Source organism: Peromyscus maniculatus, chromosome 3 (genome assembly GCF_049852395.1).
Source record: "Peromyscus maniculatus bairdii isolate BWxNUB_F1_BW_parent chromosome 3, HU_Pman_BW_mat_3.1, whole genome shotgun sequence".
Taxonomy (NCBI): domain Eukaryota; kingdom Metazoa; phylum Chordata; class Mammalia; order Rodentia; family Cricetidae; genus Peromyscus; species Peromyscus maniculatus.
The window spans coordinates 65,944,050-65,965,069 of record NC_134854.1 but is presented as its reverse complement, the minus strand read 5'-3'; the positions used below and the strand labels follow the sequence as shown (position 1 = coordinate 65,965,069).

The 21,020-nt window shown below is 47.6% G+C and overlaps 2 long non-coding RNA genes across 4 annotated transcripts; one reads left to right on the top strand and one right to left on the bottom strand.

The window, feature by feature from the left end:
• Positions 1-598: 598 nt before the first annotated feature.
• LOC143272330 (uncharacterized) lies at positions 599-20,505 on the bottom strand. Of its 3 annotated transcripts, none has more exons than XR_013049802.1 (3): positions 19,619-20,505; positions 3,296-3,389; positions 599-1,379 (listed from the first exon to the last, which is right to left on the bottom strand). It is a non-coding gene; the product is annotated as an uncharacterized LOC143272330 (long non-coding RNA). The 3 variants fall into 3 exon arrangements; XR_013049801.1 differs by lacking the exon at positions 19,619-20,505 and adding an exon at positions 13,898-16,958; XR_013049800.1 differs by lacking the exon at positions 19,619-20,505 and adding an exon at positions 7,976-12,613.
• Positions 11,820-20,506, top strand: LOC143272331 (uncharacterized). The gene is made up of 2 exons (XR_013049803.1): positions 11,820-12,810; positions 13,939-20,506. It is a non-coding gene; the product is annotated as an uncharacterized LOC143272331 (long non-coding RNA).
• The last annotated feature ends 514 nt before the right edge of the window (positions 20,507-21,020 follow it).

Genomic DNA, 21,020 nt, shown 5'->3' with positions numbered 1-21,020 from the left:
CCCTACAGAAAGGTCTTGTAAGTTTCTGAACTTCCTGAGCCTTGCATGTTTTATTAGCTTCCCAGGTCTTAGGAGCCTCCCTCCTCCTCCAGTAGGGAATGCTTCAATTAGGAGGGAATAGCAATACCACTCCCAGCCTCGTCCTCTGACTCCTACACTCTTTCTGCTCCTTCTTCTCACATGTTACCTGAGTCTTGGGGGTGGGGTGTAATATAAAGGTCTAATTACTTTCCTCCACTTGTGGTTGAGCATAGGACCTTATATCACATGGAGAGTCATTTCTTCTCAGCAGCTAGACCAGTTATTTTTTTTTTTTTTTTTTTTTTTTTTTGGTTTTTCGAGACAGGGTTTCTCTGTGTAGCTTTGCGCCTTTCCTGGAACTCACTTGGTAGCCCAGGCTGGCCTCGAACTCACAGAGATCCGCCTGCCTCTGCCTCCCAAGTGCTGGGATTAAAGGCGTGCGCCACCACCGCCCGGCTAGACCAGTTATTAATATCTGCAGTAACCACCATCCACTGCAAAAAAGAACTTCCTCTCAATGGCCAAGGCTGACAGAACTGATAATCTATGGGCATAAACACAAACATTTAGAAAACAATTTACGGGGCATATCACATCTGTTTAATAAAGCTACAGCAGAGGCCTCCCCACTGGGGCCTTTGACATTCCTAATTACAGATCTTTGTTCTGGATAATGGTTCCCAATGTGATTACTTCCTGTATAGTGGACCTTAAAGCCAGCAGGAAATCCGGTGGTTGGTACCCATGGTAGCTGTGCCACTACAGCACCAGCAGGCATACATTGCTTGGCATGTTGGTGCTAGAGCATGCAGGGTCCAGAGCTGAGCAGAACTGCTGGCACTTATTCTCTTCCCAGTAACTCGGTCCATGCCTTTTGGGATTATAGAAGCCAGCAATGGAGGAAAGAGCATCCAGCTCAGGCCCAGATTGGTTCTCTATGTCCTGCAGCAAAAGCATGTGGTGTCTTCAGCAATGGGACTTACTTAGTTATGGAGTGTAATCAGTAGTAGTGGCAATGGCCTGTATGCTGTGGGGGCCTCAGAATTTTCCATGGCCTTGATTCTTAGGGAGTTAGACTCCCCTTGGCACTGGTGTCTTCACTAAACCGCTTCAAGAGGTCCTGGGAGCACCCCTTCCCACCCACATTTTTTGGGAGTGCCCCTTCCCACCCACATTTTTGTTCAAACTCCTTAACTGATGTTTTCACTGTCTTTCCAGATGCTTTTATAACTCTGCATGGCACTCAAGGGTTAGCATTGTATAATGAAATTTCACAGAGAGTGGGAAGGATCTCTGAAGGCCTGTTGCTGTCCATTCCAAAAGAGAAATGCCACTTGTTCTTGATGGTTAAGAGGGTACTAAAAAAGAAAAAAGAAAAGAAATCTTAGCAAGGTCCAGCACAGCACAAAACGATCCCGTCACCTCCACCCGTCATTTTAGTCAAAAGAGCAATAACAGCATAGATGAAAGACACCACCTCATCCGGCCCGCCATCACCTACAGTCATTTTCCATGAGCCATTTGGTCTCCTCTTCTGGGGAGGCTGAGGATGCTGCTGCTTCCATGGCTGCTGCTGTCACTGACTCTCTGAAGCTGACCGCCTTTGCACCAGGGCTGCGGACATCACTTTCTATTGATGACATCTGACTGCCCTGTGCCCTGGGATGGGGGAACAATTTCCACCTTGAGAACACCCTCTTGAAGAGGCATCTGTGGGGTCGGGGGTCACTGTGGACCCCTAGGATAAGTTTGGTCTTTTCCACCTGTGAAACTCGGTCGTTCGCTCCCTCCACCCGAACTGTCGCGCAGGCTTCAAAGCTTCCCAGAGGCTCACAAGCACCGGATTTGGCTTCTTGGTAATATTTTCTTTAGGGACACTGGTTCCATAAAAATGCTGCTGCATTTGCCTGAGAGTGAGCCACACAGACCTCTTTGCCTGCTTGTTCTTCTCTTATCCCCCTTTGATTGATCTAGCCTTTTATGAACCCGGTTTATATGTTGGTTTAAACCATCCCGACCTGCCAGAGCCTCTCCCACCTCATAAAGATCATGACCCATCCTGGGGCTCAGCCGTGCCTCTAAAACTCTAACAGTCCCTGCTCCATTTCTTAGCTTTTCTGTGGACATGTCCCTACCCAAGGTCATCACATACTATGTCCTGCATGCCACTTCCCTCAGTGATGATTGTCCTTTCTTTCTTGCCTTCTGTTCCCCAGTTTTTACAAGGACCTCACCCAGTCATAACAAGTGTCCCTGGTCTCTCAGGGGAGCCAGTCCATCAGGGACTGGTTCCCTGGCGATACAGTCTCTGTCTCAAGGAGGATGGGTGGCTATATTACTGTCTCTCTGCTTCCACAGCACTCAGACAAATCCCATCTGCCCATATGTCCCAAAGCTTCATAAGCCATAGAAGGCTCTTTAATTCCCCATTTAAAAATTTCCCCCAATTTAAGCAGTTGATATGCAGTGTTACCTGGTTACTATAGTTACCATACTGAACCATTATTTAGATCCCTGTCTGATTGCTGGGTTATGGATTTTGAAACCCTTGTGTATTAATGGTTGGACCAGAAGGGCATCTTTCATCACTTTGACCCCACTCTCACTTCCTCCTCATTGTCTGATTATTTCTAGAAATTCCAAGTTTTGGAGTTCTAGGAATGGATCTGTGGCATGGATATAATTTGTACATTCTTTCCCTTGCACCCTTCTAGCTGTAAGAAGTGGCAATCCCACACCTCCATCTCATCTTCCCCTTTCCCACTTTTCCTGACAAACCCGAGGCTGATGTGGAGGAGAGTCCCCCCACATGGCTCTTTCTTGCTGTAATTCCTCCCTTACACAAGCACGCCTTTTCTGGAAGACTGCCAAGCCTCATTTGCACGTCTTATTACCCACACCAAAGACCATGCAACAACCGTCACAGCCTGATTATGGTCCTGTTCCAAATGTGCTGCTTTCAGGAATGAGAAAATGTTTTCTAGCTCACCAGCTGATTAGAGGATGTCCCCTACTTGCATATCAAACCTCACTCATCAAGAAGACATGTCATTTCACTCAATGTAGAGGCCTCCCTGGGGTCTCCCCGTAAAGTTGTTCCTCTCTTGGACAGCTTGCTCTTGTTGCATGTCCTGTCACTCATCACCAGGAGCATGGCACTGCCATTACAGCGAGGAGACACACCATCCCATTACCACAGGACAAAGGCAGCCATGCTGAGATTGTCCCTACAGACACCCACTCTCAGATCTGCTAACTTTCATCACATGCTCACCATCCACAGCAGGGGCCATGCGACAGCTCTTCCTAGACTCATTTCTGGTTCTGTCAGTGTCAGATGAGTCAGCAACTGAGTGATGTGACTTTTCCTGCAGAGACACAAACAAATACGGTACCAATGACAGACCCAAGGAAGAGTTCCACCCTACTCAACCTTGGGGGAATCAATGGTGTTACTGAAGTTCCATACGGGGACACAGGTGAGAGGTCATGTACTCAAAGATGGGTACATCACTGTAAGACCTCTCCAGGCATGGAGGATGACTCACAAGAGCTGCATCCCCCCAAGCTCCCTGCCTAACGTGTTTGGCTCCACTGGAGAGAATGTCCTTGGGAAATCACTCACTGTTCACAGAAGCTGGGGAGGGGCCTTGTGAGTACTGTAACTTTATGAGCTTTTGGGGCCTTGTAAGTTTCCTCAGCTTTTTAAGACCTCCTCCAGGATAGATTGTTAAATTCTGAGAAAAGAGCTGTGCTGTGGATGGTCTTTCTGTATGCTGTGAATATATGTTGCTACCACTGGTTAATAACGAAGCTGCCTTGGCCTATGGCAAAAACAGGTTATGGCCAGGCTGGAAATCCAAGCAAAGAGACAGGGAGAAAAAAAAGGCAGAGTCAGAAGAGACACTGAGAGCTGCCAGGGGAACAAGATGTAATGGAATACAGGTAAAGCCATGAGACACATGGCGATACATAGATTAATAGAAATGGGTTAATTTAAGGTGTAATAGCTAGCTAGCAATAAACCTGAGCCATAGACCAAGCAGTTTGTAATTAATATTAAGCCTCTGACTGGCTAACTGGGTAGTGGTGGGCAGGAAAGATTTATCCAGCTACAGAGCTGCACACCATTGCCAGACACGGGAATGCCTATTACAAGGCAGCATAGAATAAATGAAACAGGAGTGATGTTTCAGAGCTGCTCCGTAAGACTTGGAAGGAGATTTCCTTTGCAAACTTGTCTTATATACATTGAATCACAGGAAGGATCTTTTGTGACTGGCTGTTTTCATTTTAATAGTGGTTTGAAAGTTAATCCACATACATATGCATGTATATGCAGGTACATATGTAAGAAAGATAAAATCTGGGAAGACGTCTCAGCCAGTAAGACACTTGTATGACAAGATCTGAGTCCAGATCTCCAAAATCCACATGAAAAGCCAGGTCTGGTGGTTCACACTTAAGTCCCAGTGATGGCAAGATGGGAGATAGAGATAGGCAGATCCCTGCGGCTCACTGGCTAGCTAGCTCAGTCCGCTCGGAGAAGTTCCAGACCAATGAGAGACCTTGCCTTAAACAAAAGGTGGAAAGTGCTGGGGAATGACATCTAAAATCATTGTCTGACCTCCACACACACGGGCATAAACATGTGCATACACATATCCACACATGGGCATCCCTAGAAACACACACACATGCACATACATGCATACACATACATACACACAAGTACCTTCACGCATACACACTGGTATCTCCATGTATTCACACATACACATAGATACACAAAGGTAAGATGGGGCTTTGTATGGACCGCTGAGGTCATTGTTCAGGTCAGTTCTGCAGCAGATGTGTATGATTAACTAGTAGATGCCAGGGAAGAAAGGATGAGTGATTGGTCACCAAACTGAAGTCCAGATGGCAGTGAGAGCTGGAACTCTACCAGTCTCACCCCTGCAGGGCTGAGGAAAGGAGAGGACAGTGAACGGTTCTGTGTGCACACAGAGATCTGAGACGTGCAAGGAGGTTTTGTGTCTTTACTAGAAGGAATACATAGAGCAGTGTTACAAGAAGGCTGTAGCTACAAGCGTCTGGCTACACGCAGCTGGAGCTACTTGCGGCCAGATCGACAACTCAGGTGGCCAGAGCTTAAAGGAGCTGGAGCTTCAAGCAGCTCACGCCCACCCGAAACAGCACATAGCTACAGTTGGGTGCAGCTCTGGCTGCGTGCAGCCTGATTGCTTGTAGCTCTGGCCAGGCCTGGGGCCTGTAACCCCTGGCCTGTAAGGCCACCAATGGTTTTTTAATGAATTCTTGCCATGTGGGCACCAAATGTAGATGAATTTCTAAACAGTCTTATTAAATAAGAAACACAGAGCCAAATACAGGGGTAATAGCCGAAGAGTTCAGAGAAATAGTGAATAGCCACGACTAGCCTCAGCTTACCACCACACGGTAGCTTGTGCAGAGAGCTTCTTCCCATCTAACTGGTGTTTTTATTGCCTTTCTGTTCTGCCTTCTCATTGGCTCTAAGCCCAGCCACATGACTTCCTCGTCACTGCCTGTCTATACAGACCTCCAGGTCTCTACGGTTGGTACTGGGATTAAAGGCGTGTGTCACCACACTTGGCTGTGTCCTTGACCACACAGGGACTCTGCCTGCCATGTAATCGGATTAAGGGCATGGGCTACCACCGCCTGACTTCTGTTTATGGTTCGCTGTGTGACCTCGCTATATGACCTCTGATCTCCAGGCAAACTTTATTGACATACAAATAAAACATCACATTTCAGCACAAATAAACTATCACCACAGAAGGCATAGAATAAATGCAACAGGAGCGATGCTGGAGAGCCAGCTGTAGGGTTGACATTTCTCTCCAGTCTACAAACCCCTGGCCTCAGGACTCTGTCATGTTAGTCTTCTTGGGATGCTGCTACAAAGTGCCAAAAACAAACTGCATTCTCTGACAGCTCTGGAGGCCAGAAGCCTGAAATCAGAGTATTGGCAGGACCACATTCGGTCTCCAAGGGCCAGATCCTTCCCGCATCTTCCAGCTGTTGGGGTTGGCAGTATCCTGATGCCATCCTTTATCCCTTGACTTATAGATTCACTATTCCAGCCTCTGCCCCTGTCCTTACTGGTGTCCTGCCCTGCATCCCTGTTTTTTCTAGTGGTCTAGGGACATCTGTTATTCCCTACTGTACTGCCCATCCTACTCCATCTTAACTAATCCATCTGTAATGATCCTATTTCCAAACAGACTCATATTCTGAAGCACAGGAATTACATAATTTGGAGATGAACACTATACAACCACACACACCCTTTTCTCCCAGCTCATTGTACGGAGCTTGGAGCCGGATGGGAGAGTGACTTCTTAGGTCTGTGCTTTGGCGTGGATTGCTGAGGCTCTGAGGAGCCACAGAGAGGGGCCTGTGTGGGCATGACAAGGCTGAGGAGTAGGACTAGGGCTTTCCCGACATGGAGAGGGCGTCAGTAGTCACATAATTGACATGAGTGCCATGTCCTTAGGACACGATGTCAGGCACTTCGTGAGCTTGTGTGGCTGTGCTGGGGAGATGGGGATGGGGTGGGACTAAGTCAGGAACTCCTGGAGTGTGAAGTAACAGGGACTTATGGAAGCCAATGGAGACTTAGAGGAGAAGCCTTTGGGGCAGTGCCTCAGGGACAGAGGCAAGCGGGCAGAAAAGCTAAGGCAATACTGTCCTTTAGACTGCGTGTGTGGCCCACGGGGGCCTTGAGTTTATGGCGATTCTCTTGCCTTAGATTCCAGTGTTGGCTTACACCATCCCAGCTGAGCCCACTGGCCTTGACGTAAGCCAAATGGATATGGTGGTTGGGGGAACTGAGGTGTGACACCTGAGGGCTCTGTGGCTGTGCCCTTCCTTCTGGGCTCACCACGTCCCATGATCAGCTGGCAGGCCTTTCATATTGTTGTTGATGACCTCAGCTTCAGAGGCCCAGTCCTTCCCTCCTGCAGTTAATGATTGGTGACAATTACAGATAACATTTGGGCAAAGATTGCAAGCCCTTGCTCTCCATCTCCCCAACTGCCTGTCTTTCTTAAAGGGACAGAACCAAAGGACTTAGGGGAAGACGGATGGCATCTGGGAGTTCAGGGAGGTGACATGGTGTGTGAGATGGAATCAGCATTCTAGGGTCAGTGGGCTGACGTAAAGAGTGGCTTCAGGAGAGACTTGAAGGCCAGGCTTACAGGGGACAAGGTTCTGCCTTTTTCTCTGCTCTGTGTAACGACAGCCCCCAAATGAGACTTCTTTAAAATTTTGTCTGAAAGTACAGAATTTATTCTCAAGATTACCACAATTTCCAAATAGAGAGGAATATGGCATGGAGCTAAGTATATAAATAAGTTGTGGAAAAAGTGACCCAGGGGCTGGAGAGATGGTTCAGTGGTTAAAAACACTGAGTGCTCTTTCAGAGGACCTGGGTTCAATTCCCAACACCCACATAATGATTAACAAACATCTGTAACTCCTCTTCCAGGGCATCCAGCATCCTCATCTGGCTTCTGTAGGCTCTGCACATGCAGCACATAGATACATGTATAGGCAAAACACCCCCACACATACAATTTTAATTTTAATTTTTAAAAAGTAGACTCTATAAAGGGGGCTAATGTCTTCTGCTCTCTCCTTATATTTCAAACTGTCCCCAATATCCAAAATTTACAGAAGCTAAAATTAAAACCCATCACTCTCACTTCAAGCCTTGTGGAACTGGCCTTGCTTCCAGTCAGCACCTGCAAGGCCAGAGCCAAGGGAGAGAAAAGGCTTTTTACCATGCACAGTCAGCCAGAACCCAAAAGGGTTTAAAGAACCCTTCTGAAAGGACCCTCTCATTCACACTGAGTCACCCAGCTTTGGACTGGGGGAATCATGCAGGGAAGTGCAGGAGTTGGACTCTTACCAGTGCGTACTCTGCAGAGGAGAGGGGAGTGTCCTCAACACATCCAGCAGAAGTCACACGCTCGGTGAGACCCTGATCCCTTCTGAAAACCAACACAACTGGTAGAATGCAAATACTAAAGATGCCAATGGGCCCCTTGTAGGCACTAAGAAGCCTCGGTGGATGTGACTGGTAGGAAGGGAGCTGGTCAGGCCCCGGCCACCTAGACACCTCTTCAACACCAGAGGGAAAGCACAGCTGAAGAGTGGCCCAACGGATAGCAAGACAAAGCAGAGGGACGTAAACTAAACCTAAGAGGGGCTCTGAACAGCGCTGTTATCTGAGAAAGACCCCAGTGGGTGTGTGTTCAGGAAGAAACCTCCTCCCTCACCCCCACCCCCACCCCTGCCAAGGCTCCAGCCTTATCTGTGGCACTGTGTGCTGCAGCCATAACAGGCCCCAGTTCCCACTCCCACAGCTGTTCTGAGCATGGGTCCTCCGACCCGTCTTAGCTTAGTGCCATTGTGTTAATGCGCACTCAGTTGTCCCCCTGCTTCAGATCTGGCCTCTTGAGTAGGTCTGTCTACAAGGTAAAACAGCAATGCAAGTATTCCGAACACCAAATGTTGTTTTACCACAAAGTGACCTTCTGTTACCTACAGCAGCCTTTCTAATTGGTTGTCTGAAGCCGGTCACTGCAAGGACTTTGTCTTTAAAGAGATTAGATCCTGGGTCCTGGGCCCTGAATCAAAACTCTGATAGTTTCAAGTCAAGTTGATGGTCACAGATGGTTTCCAGTTAATCTCAGCCTGTCTTGCCATATCAGGCAGAAAGGGATTTCTACTTCCAAGGACAGGTTATGACCAGTGTCCTATGTCAACTGATAGCAGCCAAAGGAGATCAGAGAGCTGGCTCTTTCTTCTCTTTAGGATTACTGAAAAATGGGGCTGAAGAGATAGCTCAGTGGTTAAAAGCACTTGCTGTTCTTCCAGAAGACCTAGGTTCAGTTCTGATACTCACTTGGTTCACAGCCACCACCTATTGCTCTAGTCCCAGGGGACCTGGCACCCTTTCCTGACCTCTTTACGCACCAGGCACATACATGGTGCACAGACATACATGCAGATAAAACACCCTTACACATAAAATACATCAATTTTAAAATGATTAAGGAGGAAGAAATCTCTGATGGGGGAAGGAGGTAGATGGGGGAATGAGGTAGACAGGGACAGAGGTAGACAGGGATCCTTATTGGATAACAGACAGATTCTTGAGCCCACACATTCTGTAAAGTGAAATGTGTCCCTTCTCTCCACTGTCAGTTGTGCACAGAAGGATCCTGTCCCTAACCCTTCCTACACTCTCCTTTTGTCCCGGGGACAAAGTGGGTCACGGGTAGGGAGACACCATAGGTTCACAAATTAACAGGACACTGATTCATATCTTACATGAGAAAAAAAATCTGTCAAGACATAAGGATGACTCTTAGAATGCGCCACTCTCATGAGCAGTGAAAGACTGCCGGACCCCGGGTGACTCCAGCAACCCCCACAGAAGGGCCTGCTCTTCCCTGTGATTTGGGGCTGAAGGATCTCTCAGTGTTTTCCCCATAAGCTTTCCTCATTTTTCTTCCCCATACCTCACCCCCATATCTCCTCCCCATACCTCTTCCTCATCTTTCCCCTTATCCTCTCCCCATTTCTGTTAGTATTGGTGACGTTCCTCAACGCTGTGTGTCACAGGATCCCTGGGAAAGTGCCCTCATGTAGCATCACGGGTCTTGGAGTAGCTGTGCATGTCCCAGTGACCCAGGAGGGCTGCCCTTGACTCAGTGTTCCGCCTTGCTGCCCTTTTCACTGGGGCACCAGGTTGCCATTTCCCGCTGAGCCCTGTCGCATGCAGACAACCTTGCCTTGGATTTAGTAGATCATGAATGGGAGGGGAGCAGACGGCATCGGGGCAGGGGAGTCCGCTCCCACAGTTGTGTAGTTAGGTTAAAGGTTGATAAGATGAAGGTGAGGAAGATGAGGCCAATGCAGAGGGCCCTGGAAGGCCCATATCAGTGAGTACCAGGAGGAGAGGCTCCAGGCAGATGGGCAGCGACAGCAGATGCTGAGGTCAAAGTCCCAGATCACAGGTTCTGGGCTGCGATCTTGCTGATGCAGTTCTTCCTCTTCTGATTCCCAGTCTTTCATCTTGATTCACCTGGAGTCCCCACTGGTGGAAGCAGTGAACCAAAGCAAGGGGTCTTGCTTTAAGAACAAGAGGGTGCAGCGCTGGGTCTGAGGGTGGCTGAGGATGGACTGGACAGAGCAAGCTTGAATAGGATGGTCGACATTTGGGCCTCAGAAGGCAGCTGGCTTGGTAGGAAGCCACATTTCAGTTGGCAACTAGCGCCTGAAAAACGCAAGAGAGGGGCTGGGGGATGGCTCAGTTGGCAAAGTGCTTGTGGTACAAGCGTGGGGACCTCAGTTTGGATCCCCAGCACTCAAAGACTTTTTGAAAGTTGGGCGAGGTGATGCATTCCAAAAAACCCAGCACTGGGGAGGCAGAGGTGGGGCATCCCCAGAGCCTCCTGGCCAGACAGTCTAGCCAATGGGTGAGCTCCAGGTCCAGTGAGAGACTGTCTCAAAAATGTAAGGCAGAGGATGAGCAAGGAAGACACTCTGCACTGACTCCTTATGTATATGTTCGAGCGCTCACATGCGCACATGCACACACATATACACAAGCACACACACACACAAACACACACGCACACACACACACTGCAAGAGATCATGACCCTGGAGCTCCTTACCACCACGGTGCCCAGGAGCTACTTCTCCAGCTTAGGGCCTTCTCATATTTTGCCAAAGGGTATGAGATTTTTATAAATAGCAAGAAAAAAACATAACACCACTGCATACTATCTACCCGAACAAAGAGATGGAAGAGAATTAGCTCAGATGAAGTCAGCCCTATGGTCCAGCCCTTCAGGCTGGGTGGGGCCAGGCTTGGATCACGTCTTGAGTGACAATTACTAGTTTCTTATTTTAAGCTCTCAGAATCAGAAAATCACATTCTAGCCACTGATGGCATCTCCTTAAAGCAGAGACTCTTTTCTCACTCAGTGGCTCCAATGGGAGATGGTTCTGATCACCCATGAAGAAGACAGGAGTCCTCACAGGTGTAGCACGAATCTTAAATGGTCTTATTAATGAAATCAAACCTGAGGCCACGTATTGGGGTGAATGCTGGAAGATCAGAGAAACAGAACAAGCCACAGCTTCCTCACCTCGACAGTTCCTCAGCTGATCCTGTTTCCTCAGACTGGAAGCTTCTGTGTCCTCATCCCAATGGCTCTCAGCTGAACTGCTTCTCGAAAGCCTGAAGCTTAACCAGCTACAAGCTTCTAGTTTCTGGTCCTCATGCCTTATATATCTTTCTGCTTTCTGCCTTACTCCCTGGGATTAAAAGCTCACTTTCTGGGATTAAAGGCGTGTGTCACCATGCCTGGCTGTTTCCAATGTGGCTTTGAATTCACAGAGATCCAGAGGGATTTCTGCGTCTGGAATGTTAGGATTAAAGGCGTGTGCTACCACTGCCTGTCCTCTATGTTTAATATTGTGGCTGTTCTCTTCTCTGACCCCAGATAAGTTTATTAGTGTGCACAATATTTTGGGGAACACAATACCACCACTCACAGGGACAAGAAATAAATATGTTCTTGAACCCTTAACTTTTACTCTGTAAACATAAATATGCCCCTTCCTTCTCTTGTTAAAAGTACACAGAATGTGCCCACCTTGTATCCCGGCTCCTTATTCCACTTACCACAGGGATGAGATCTGCCAGATGCAGAGTAATGTCAAAAGTGAAATGGGTGACTGATCTATATCTTATACGAGGAAAAGAATCACGAAATACAAGGAAGTAACTTTTAAAAGGCCCTTTTCATGAGCAGTGGAAAATTACAGAACTCTGGAGATCCAGGCGTGACATACCAGCACAGAAGAGCACAAGAGGAACTTGCTTTTCTTCTCTCCAGGCCCCAGCTGACTGGCCAGAGCCCACCTGCACTGCAGACAGGTCTTCCCCACTCAGCGCACTGACCATGCGCCAGCCCTCTGACACCTCCATAGACACACCTAGGAGCATCGCTGTCAACGCTCCTGGTATTCCCTGCCCGTGCATCTTGCTGCCAGCTGTCCTCTTCATAGCAAAGACACGAGGCCAGAAGGGAGCCTGGTGACATATTTGTGCAATGCAGAGGAAGGAGCCTATGAGGACACAATCTCTAAAGTCCCTTATTGGAGGAAGGGAAGGAGTATTAACTAGACCCTACAACTCCTGAGGGAAGAACCTTAATGGGGCAGATTTCATCACCAGGCAGCCCCTGGCATAAGAAGCAAACTCCAAAAATTACACACGGAACCCAGGCCATCTGAGTCGGCTGGCAGCTTTGGCCTTCACCATCCCTAACAATCAGGACCTAGAGGAAAGAAGGAAGAACAAAACAAAGGGCCGAGGGAGAGCTGGAAAATGGCGGCCGGAAACGGAGATGACCTGGATAGAGCCTCCAGGTTCAGAGGAGCCCGGGGGAACTTGCTTTAAATGCAAGATGAGGAAATGCACCTTGTCGGTCTGTCCTATCTACCAGGAAATTGGGTTGGACACCTGGCACTGGAGACTTGGCTGTCCCAAGTCTTGGAAGACACAAGAGATGTCTAGAACTCTGGTGGCCATGGAAGTCATGGGTGACTAAGGGGGTCTGAAGGGATCCTCATTGTCCTCACTGGAGAATATCATCATTCCCTCTGAGGAGCACAGGGCAACTCTGGCCATCATGGGAAAGCAGATTCACCTTCTTAAAGGTACAAGGGCAGCTTTTTCAGTTTTACCTGTATTTGTAGGTAAACCATCCTCTCAGTCCACAATTGTTACTGAGGTGAAAGGTCATGTTGATGCAATTCATATCCTTAAACAAACAATGATTAATGCCAAGGGCCAAAATTGACCTTTGTAGGAGTCTTTGTGACCTTAGGCTACAAAGAGACGAGCCATGGGAAGCAAGAAGACAGTTTGGCTCAACATGACTCAGTAGCCAGTGTTGTTTCAATCTTTGGGAGTCCAGGTGGTTTATTTTAGGCATATTTAAACACAACACAATTTGGTGAAAACTATTCTGGTGAAAATTAGCTCAATCCTGCAAGCACACATAAGTTTCTTTAAGGAACATAAGAAGCCAAATACAGCTCAAACGTGACTACATAGAAAGCTTTTGAAAGTCCATGAAGGTAGGCTTTATAGATTGACCGAGAAAAACACATTTACAATTAGAGTCTCGGGGAGGGCCCAGTGCCGGAAACTCTCCAGCTGTACAGATAGAGCAAAGGTCACCAGGCTAGCAAGCACGTCCGCTCCAGCTTTCTGGGTGGACAACAGAGATTGCATTTCTTCTCTTGAAGTAACAACCCTTGAATGTGCTTAACATTTCAGGTTCCCCTAGTGCTTATCTGTGAACACAAAGACCTCCATGCCTCCTACAGACCAGGAAGCCAGGGCAGTTGCCATAAGGATCCCTCCTATCTCACCTATGCTTGGTATCACCAGAAATTAGAACCAAGATAGACGAGTGGGGAGGAGACCTACTGGGGGAAAGAAGTTTGAGAGAAAGAATGCGATTGCCAGGCACACGAGGAAAGGCTGGTGTTGCCCAAGGCAGGATGGTGGGAGGCTGCTCGGGCCTTTCATGATGCCTTTTATGCAGGACAGGACACCATCATCACAATGGTTTCAAGGCTCTTAATGGGAGCAGGATGGGAATCACTGTGAAGCAATGTACCATGCTTTTCCCATATGTCTGGCTAAGAACCAGGGACCCAAACCTCCCCCACGGCTAAACCCTGGTGAGGGCAAGGCTTCCCTGGGAGATTATCCATTAGCGTTCATTCAACACACCTGTCTGCAGAGGGTATCGGTTACATCTTTCTTGGTTGCAGGAGAGGAGAGATGGAACAACTTGTCCTTCACCTTCAGTGGCTATCTTGTTCTTGTCGTGGTCCATACCGCTGGACTCCGAGATATTTCACTGAGGTAGAAGATCTCTGTTTTCATTAGATTCATGAGACATACAAGCGTTTTACTAATGAGCCCAGAATGGATGCTACTTCAGGCTCACCAGGTCCAGCCAGCGTCACATCATCAATATAATGAATCAGTAACATCTTATGGAAGCAGAAGGTGGTCATATTCTTATGAACTAGACTGTGGCATCAGGCTTGAAAGTGGATACATCCCCGAGGTTGAATGGTGAAGGTTTATCTGTTTTCGGCAACTGAAATTGAACTGCTTCTGGTGGACATTGCAGGTAGCGTTGATGGAAAGGGTGCTCGTCAGATCCATAGATGCATAGGCAAGGACCTGCGGGTGTGTTCATCTGCTCAGGCAATGAAATTGCATCTGGGACAGCAATTGGAGTCGCTACTTAGTTAAGACTCCAGAATTCATCAATCTGTCTTTTGTACGAGCCAATAGAGAACGGTATGGAGATGTGGCATGAGTCATCACCTATGTGTTCTTAAGTCCTCAATGGTGACACTGACCTCTATAACCTTGTCAAGAATGCATCTCCCATTTGGATGCTGCTGTAAAGACTCTCTGGCCTTTTCCACAACAGCCCTTATTCCACAGCCCAGAAAACCAGTATGGTGATTCTGTCAACTGCTAAGGAAGTCTATTCTGGTTGTTTATTCCATCACTGGAGGAGTGACCACAGGATGGGTCCATGGACCCACTTTCCCCACTGTGAGTCAGAGCTTAGCTGAAACTTCATGGATCACCTGACCTCCATAAGGCTCTACACTGGCTGGGTGCTCTATGATGTTTGGGTCTCATGGAATCGGTGTTGGTCCAGAACCAGTACTTCCCCAAGAGTCTGATGATTTCTTTGTCCCCAAATGCACTCTTAACACTGGGTAACAAAACCACAGAGTTTCCTTTGATGTAGCCCAGGAGAGAGATCAGCAGTATAAATGCTTAGTTAGTGTGTGGGACCATCATTCTCTGGCTTCCAATAACTGATGGGGTACCACTGATCCTCTGTTTCTTTGATTTGACATACACCATTGTTCAACTGATGTGAAAGTTTTCTGCTTGTGCAGATCGAACATGACATCTTATCTATTTCACCTCTAGGAACAGTACGTTCAGCTCAATGCCAGAGGTCTCCACGATTGAGCATGCTCTGATTGTTGCCTTGTCTTTGATGTCTATTTCGTTAATCATATCCTCTGTGCCTTTTGTTCTGGGGTGTCAGCACTTGGTCCCTGTCATCCTCAGGTCAAATTATTCTCATTTCATTTGCAATTGAGTAGCAGCGGTTCCAACAGTAAGGTTTGGCCAATAGAGTAGAATGTTCACAGAGCTGTTCAAGGTGCTGTGGCTCTGTTTAAAACCCATTGTCCAAAGTACTGGTCAAAAGTGTGTCTTCTGAGCCCTCCCAGTATGTTGGAAGACATTGACTACTGCACTGCAACCTCCCTACACCTTTGAATCCTTTCTAGGCTAGCCAAGGGCGACAAGACCGTTCCAACTTGCTCATAGTGGGCCACTTTTTGGTCCGTGGTTTAGCCAAGCAGCCAAACTGTTAGCCTCATTCTAACTCCCTGATCTACACTATTAAACATATACTCTCCGTCTTGAGAAGAATACCAATAATTTCAACCAGATCCACATTTATGTTCCTTCCACAAGTATCTCACATCTTTACCTGGACAGGCCTATTCCCTGGGTTTGTGTTTGTATAAATTTAAAAAAGTCAGACAGTTCTTTTGGACCATGAAGTAGACTTGGTGTCTCACTTTAGAGGCCTGCTGGACTTAGCTTGTAGGTCTAGAAGCAGAGTGGGGTGGTGAGACTGGATCCCAGAGAGACTTAATGTTGCCTTACATGGCAACTGCCCTGGGGAGGCCCTTATGGTTTCCAAGGCAACGGAGGCCTAGCTCCCTAGACACAGGTAGAAAGGCTGATCCCACTGTGTCAGGAGGTCACTACTGATGGGATGTGAGGAGAAGTAGGGCCAGAGAAACCATTTCCATTCATAAGCAGGGCTTAACAGAATTCAGAAAATTCAGAAGCTCTCTTTCCGGCTTCTTCCAGATCTTTCCACACATCCTCATGTGAACTTGCAAGATCTTAATTTTTCTCAACCAGTGACCTCGTCTGCACAGTAGATACCCTCAGAAGTTTAGCATTCAGCATTCACTGTAACTCAGTAAAATACACAATGGACATGTCCTTGATTTTCAGAAGTTTCAGCCTGTGGTGACAAGGAGGATTCAGTTCAGGGTACACCTAGAAACTTCCAGGGTGTTTATGTTTAGCTGGAGGCAGAAGCCAAATCTTCACGGTCCTTCTTTTCCTCACTCCCTTCATCCTGAGATGCTGGGAGCAAATGTTGCCATGTCCCTTGGTTCTCTACCAATGTTCACAAACATCATAAGCTTCCTTCTATCCCATAAGTGACAGATCAGGAGCACCCAGGACATTTATTTTGCATATGTTTGCAAACACACCACAGACTATTAGTGTTATTTACATTTAAAGTCCTCAACATTTTTAGGTTTAATGAGATTAAAGAACAAATTAAGTTGGCATTTCCTTAACTTTTTATCCACCTAGAACCATCCTTGTTTTCAAAATCTGTATTAGTTGGGGTTTGACAGAGAGACAGAGAGGTATGAAGAAGGATTTATTAGAGGGATTGGCTTATGCAGGTACAGAGGTTGAGAAGTTCCCTGTCAGGACATCAGTAAACTGGAGACCCAGGGATGATGGCGGTGAGGGTCAGTCCAGTTCCAAAGAGTTTAGATCCAGGGAATCAGCATAGAGCTTAGTCTGAGGCTGAATGTCTAAAAACATAGGTGTGCTGCTGGTATGGTTTGGATCCCAAAGGCAGAGAGCCTAGGGTGCTGTGATTAATAAGAGACTAGTATCATTGAGGTGAAATCTTCTGTGGATGGTTCCTCAGGGTCAACACACAGAGGGTGTGGTCCAAAGTGTGCTAAGGCTGCATCCCAAACTAGCAGCCAAATTTGGTAATATATAAGAATCTCCCACACGGTACTGAAAGCTGCAGGATTGGAGGGGTGATGGAGAGCAGCTAAGACTTGGAATGTAAGAGACCAGGGGAGGTCATAATTCAATTGTAGTGACAACCCTAGGATTCAAGTGGTCATGGAGAGAAGCTGAGACTTGGCATCGTATAGCAGGGGGGAGTGGGGAGCCCCTAAAAGGAAAATTACCATCAGTGAAAATGCAACCTCAGTTGCAATGGAGATTCCAGCATATTGAACTGTGGGATGCGGACATGAGAAGTCTATGGGATGACCACCACCGGCAGTGGCAAGTGTGGGATGGACTCCGCCTGAGCCTACAAAGCAAGCTGCATGTGCATGGCAGACCGGCAGAGCTGTTTGTGGGCTGGAAGCATCCCAGCCCTTTGCGGCCCAAAGGATCATGAGTGATTCCTAAGTGTTGCATATTGAGCTATACACACTCTGGGTTTGGGGTTTGCTTTGATCTGATTGTAAATGTGCTCTGGTTCTTCCCTCTTAGGTGTATCTCTATATCTGTATCTAAATATCTATCTATCTATCTATCTATCTATCTATTTTGAATTTATAGGAATCTATAGTTAAGAGAAATTGAATTTTAAAAGAGAATTTGGACTTAAGTGTTGAAAAACACTTGTATAAAAAGTCAACCTGAATGTGCCATGGAGAGCAAGCCAGTAAGAAAAATGCCTCCATGGCCTCTGCTTCAATTCCCACACTAGGTTCCTGCCCTGCTTGGGTTCCTGCCCTGCTTCCCTTGGCTGTAAAGTGTAAGACAAAATCAACCCTCCACGAGCCCCCTGTTGCTTCTGGCCACAGTGTCTATCCCAGCAACAGAAAGCGAAGCGGGACCATGGGAAGGGGGCTCACTGCCGTCTGTCTCTCACGCTCACGGCAGCTTTCGAAACAAGGCAGATCTCTCCACCCTCTAAGAATGAAAAGAAGACGGCTTCACGGCCCATGACCAACTTTATCACCAATTTACAGGCCCGTCATCCGCATCTTCCACAAACCAAGGACTAATCCCTGTTTCAGACACTTGCTTTGTGCCAAGTGCTCCATGGGGACATTTTATTTGTAACACACGAGGATCATTGAGTTAATGATGAGATTGCTAAAATTCGTTTCAATTCACCAGACCCGTACCTCTTCCACCCTAGGCTGCTCCATGAATAAGGCAGAGTGAAAAAACCCTGGCTCCTGCCCCTGGTGGTGTGGGCTCCAGTAACAGGAGCCAAGAACAAGTAAGGATCATAAACGGGTCAAGGACGAAGACTGAAGTATGTGCAGGGTAGGGAGGGGGAGCAGTCCTCTGAACTGAGGTGTGGCGGTGATTTACAGTATGTTTTCCAAAGACCCAGCCTTCATGCCGGGTCCTGGGAGACCTATGGGTGTGACTCTGTGCTAGGAACACAGGTCAGTGGCAAGGAGGTTATCACAGGCCAAGGGACAAGCAGCGTCAGCAACAAAGACCATAATGCCATTGGCAGAAGGGTGGCGGGGTAAGGTGACTAAGGTCTGTCCCGCTGGGATATTACTCAGCAATCAAAAGAAACAACCTGATACTGATAGACACAGCCTGGGCAAGTCCCAGGGACGCTTTGCTAAGCAGGGGGAGCCAGATTCAAAGGTTGAAGGGCCATTATTCCATTAGCAGAAGAAAGTGAAAAGAGGACTGTTTACCCCGGTGGGTAGAGGGAGAGAAAACGTCCCGGGTAGGGGCCGGAGAGAACTTTGCCAGGGTGATGAAGGATTCTGCGTCCCGAGGGGAGTTAGGGTTGCCCAGTGTGAACATTTGTAAAAACTCATTAAATGATGCAGGCGGTGGGCTGAATGACACCCAGGGTGACCACATCTGGGTCCCCAGGACCTGTGACTGTGTCCCCCACATGACAGATGCTTCCCATCTGTGATTATGTTGACACCCTTGAGATGGGGAGGGCAGCCCAAATGACCTATATAAGAAAAAAGCAGGAGGCCACACTGGAAGTGGGGGAACTACAGAATCGAGGTGTCAGTGTGCTGTGACAAGGGGGCCACAGGCCAGGGAACAAGTGGAGATGGCTGGTCTCACTGGAGCCTCCAGGAGGAACCAGCCCTGCGGATGCCTTGACTTTGGCCCAGCAGGACTGATTTTGGACTAGTAGGAAAGTGAACACAAATCATTTTGGGAAGCAAATTGGGGTCATTTACTTCGGAAGCTACAATGGGAATGTACCACACACAAGATGTTCATCATATCTTGATTTTACCTTAAAGAAAACACTTTAAAAAGAACTGAAACAAGTATGGAAATCTGGCTAATGATATTGCAAAAGAAATACTCTTCCAGGTAATCACAGATATTTGCACCTGGCTCTGGAATGTGTACAAATGGATGAAAGGACAAATGGGTGTGGGAAAGCAGGCAGAGCAAAATGTAAATTATTTAACGGGTGTTTTCACTTTTCGGGGTGCAAGTTGCACCCCAGAATGGATGTTCTTTTCCATGTTTTTTCTTTCTTTCTTTTTCTTCTTTCTTTTCTTTTTTTCATTTTTGGGGCAACGTCTGGTTATATAGTCCTACCTGGCTTGGAGCTTGCATTGTTGACCAGGCTGCCCTCAGGTTTCTGGAGACTTTCCAGGTGCTGGGAGTGCAGGAGTGCGGCATCCCACCTGGCTCCCACAGTGAACTTCATGACGACCCCACTGAATGTCATCCAGAGCTGCTTTCATCAGCCTCGTCCTTCAGAGGTGGGGGAGAAGCTCAGAACTCCTGCAACAAATATGGACTTGAGAGATCCCAGGAGGCAGGAAAGGCAGCGAATCCGAGTCTCCTCCGTAAGGCTCCTGTTCTGAAGGGGAAATGAAGTCTCTGAATAGACAGTAACGGGGCTGTTTGCTCAAGGGAATGAACCTCTCAGGAGCTTGAGTTTGGTGTCTAAATTCCTACCTGTGAGGACATTTTCTAGGTGGTGACCTGGGATCGAGTTACTGAATTCTTCCTAGTGGGAGCCTCATAGGGTTGGTGTGAGCATTCTAACAAACGGGGTCCCAGTACTCTCCAGGAAGCACCTGGCACAGTACCGGATGGCTGGCAGAGCTCCTGAGACAGCCGGTGTTGTGACTGTTACTCACCAAGTTCTTCTTGTTAAACAGCAGAGCACAGGCCCACGGGAAGGTTATCTGCACTCCTCGCTCACACTGTTCTGCAGGTCTTGAAGATGGTGGCACACACCATATTCTGCAAGACAGCTCACTGGAGGGATGGCTCAGTGGTTAAGAGCACGGGCTGCTCTTCTGGAGGAGCCAGCACCCACAGGTGACTCACAAATGTCTATAACTCCAGTCCCAGGGGATCTGAAGCCGTCTTCTGACCTCCAAGGGCACCAGGCACACATGTGGAGCACAGACATGCCTGCAGGCGGAACACTCAACACACATAAAATAATACATGTTTTTAAAAGGAAGAAAATACACAGTGCGAGTCTAGATTATTGTGAACTCAGAACTACATCTACAGCTTCCTAGCCGGTTTCTTTTCTTTTCTTCCTTCCTTCCTTCCTTCCTTCCCTCCCTCCCTCCCTCCCTCCCTCCCTCCCTCCCTCCCTCCCTCCCTCCCTCCCTCCCTCCCTCCCTCCCTCTTTCTTTCTTTCTTTCTTTCTTTCTTTCTTTCTTTCTTTCTTTCTTTCTTTCTTTCTTTCTTTTTTTCTTTCTTTCTTTCTTCCTGTACCACAGGTACCTGTGTCAATAAAACTGAATGGAATACATTGCCTCTCTTGCCATGGAAGAATGCCATGGCCATCCCTTCAGAAGTGGTTTTCCAGACTTACCTTTCCCCCTTCCTGCTCCCAATGTACTAGTGAATGATGTTTGTTGTTGTTGTTGATGATGATGGTGGTGGTGATCATGTGTGTGTTTGAAGACAGTTTTACTATGTAGCCCAGGCTGGCCTAGAACTCACAATGCAGCCTCCAGTCTCCAGTCCC